General features: G+C 43.6%; 1 protein-coding gene across 18 annotated transcripts in view; it reads right to left on the bottom strand.

The window, feature by feature from the left end:
* phldb1b (pleckstrin homology-like domain, family B, member 1b) overlaps positions 1-2209 on the bottom strand; it is a 372433-nt gene that overhangs the window by 344972 nt on the left and 25252 nt on the right. Inside the window, exon 1 of one of the 18 annotated variants that reach the window (XM_043676473.1) lies at positions 817-835. The exons of the other annotated variants lie outside the window; for them this stretch is intronic. The gene's annotated coding sequence lies outside the window, so the exon portion shown is untranslated. Of the gene's footprint in view, positions 1-816; positions 836-2209 lie in introns of those variants that run through there. 18 annotated transcript variants of the gene reach the window in all.

The following is a 2209-nucleotide window of genomic DNA, read 5'->3' as shown; positions in this document are numbered from 1 at the left end:
TCACACTCTCACATTCACCATCGCACTCCCACACTCACACTCTCACATTCACCATCGCACTCCCACACTCACACTCTCACATTCACCATCGCACTCCCACACTCACACTCTCACATTCACCATCGCACTCCCACACTCACACTCTCACATTCACCATCGCACTCCCACACTCACACTCTCACATTCACCATCGCACTCCCACACTCACACTCTCACATTCACCATCGCACTCCCACACTCACACTCTCACATTCACCATCGCACTCCCACACTCACACTCTCACATTCACCATCGCACTCCCACACTCACACTCTCACATTCACCATCGCACTCCCACACTCACACTCTCACATTCACCATCGCACTCCCACACTCACACTCTCACATTCACCATCGCACTCCCACACTCACACTCTCACATTCACCATCGCACTCCCACACTCACACTGACATATTCACCATCTGCACTCACACTCTTGCAATCAGATGTTCAGCATCTCACAAACACACGCATAGAAATACACTTTTGTAATTAATATTACAACCTGAAATGAGTTAGTACAGATCACATCTAAGAAACAGACTGTGCTGTCTTTTTAAAAACGCCTAGACAGATAGTTAAATATTAAAACAAAAGGGCAGAAGGGAGGAAAGTGAGGTTCGATTAAGATCTAATATCGGAACATGCTCATTTATTGCTCTACAAAGACAAAAGAGGTGTTGCAATTACCAGAACAACATTGTTTAAGGAAAGTTAGAATGCCTGACAAAGATACAGTGTACCTAAAAATTCAAATAATGGATGAAAAATGTACCTTTCACTCTGTTCAGGCGCTCCTGTAGAATCACTTCTCTAATACCAAAACATCCATGTGGTGTTATTCTCATGGATCAATTCTCCAAAAGCCACCCAAAGTCCTGTGTCAATATTAACCTTTTTAGCAATTCCTTACAGTGCGAACAAACTCCTTGTACTCTCCATGAAAACCAAGACATGGATGGACAGAAAGCAAGTGAGAAGATAGAAGGATTAGTAAAAGAGAAAGAGGGGGTGAAATTGGCAAAGGCGGGAGCTCTCAGACTGAGGGTTGCCTGTCAAACTAGCCCAGCCTAAAGCAATGTGACCCTGCTCCTCCACCCTGACCAAACAACAAGGCTGCCTTTATTCATGTGAAAAAGATTTGCAAACAGTGCACTTGTTCATTGAAGGGAGAAAGGCCTTCAGTTTAAAATGCCAGAAAGGAGAAATGTAAGCACTAAGTATCAACAGTGCCAAATGAAAACCCCACACGGCCTCTCTCCCAACCTGGCTGCAAACAGCATGGACACACACCCCTGTTTGTCTTTTATTCCCAACAGAACTTAATATAACAGTCAAGCAGTTATGAGATAGAAAGTCACAGATTAACCTCATTCAACAAAATCCAACATAAATTTTATTGTAAATTCTGTTTCTCAATCTAACTAAGCTTCTTTAAATCAGGGTTGTACAAAATTCAAACGCACTGAAACACTTTTTGTTTACAAATTAATTATCTTCAATTTAGCTGAAATGCCCACAGTACTGCAACACAGTGTATGGGCACTGTGCTACAACTGGCATTGGCCAGAAAACTGGAGAGTTGGTTTGATAAAAGTGAGCATATTACTGTATCTTAACCTAGCATCAACACATGCCCACATTGCACACACACACACAAACAGGAAGACACGTGTATATGCTAACATATGTACAAACAAGAGGACACACATGCACGTGCTAACACACACACACACACGAACAGGAGGACACATGCGTGCATGCCAACATACAAACAGGAAAACACGCGTGCACAAGCTAATGCATATATACAAACAGGAGGACACACATTGCACACAGTAACAGACATATACACAACACTGGAGAATTTGAGGGTGCACATGTTGCCATCTGATGGTGGATAATTTAGACACTGGTTATTCCCAGTGTCCTGGCCAAGGCTTATCTTGCAACCAACATCAGTAAAACTGTTGATCTGGCCCTTGCCTCAGTGTGATTATTGGGAGCTTGCTGTGCACAACATGGACTGCCATACTTCTTACAAAGGAAAAAGTGAGGACTGCAGATGCTGGAGATCAGAGCTGAAAATGTGTTGCTGGAAAAGCGCAGCAGGTCAGGCAGCATCCAAGGGGCAGGAGAATCGACGTTTCGGGCATGAGCCCTTCTTC

This window comes from Chiloscyllium plagiosum, chromosome 35, assembly GCF_004010195.1.
Source record: "Chiloscyllium plagiosum isolate BGI_BamShark_2017 chromosome 35, ASM401019v2, whole genome shotgun sequence".
NCBI classification, from domain to species: Eukaryota; Metazoa; Chordata; class Chondrichthyes; order Orectolobiformes; family Hemiscylliidae; genus Chiloscyllium; species Chiloscyllium plagiosum.
The sequence above is the reverse complement of the archived record's forward strand: the minus strand, read 5'-3'. Positions and strand labels throughout refer to the sequence as shown.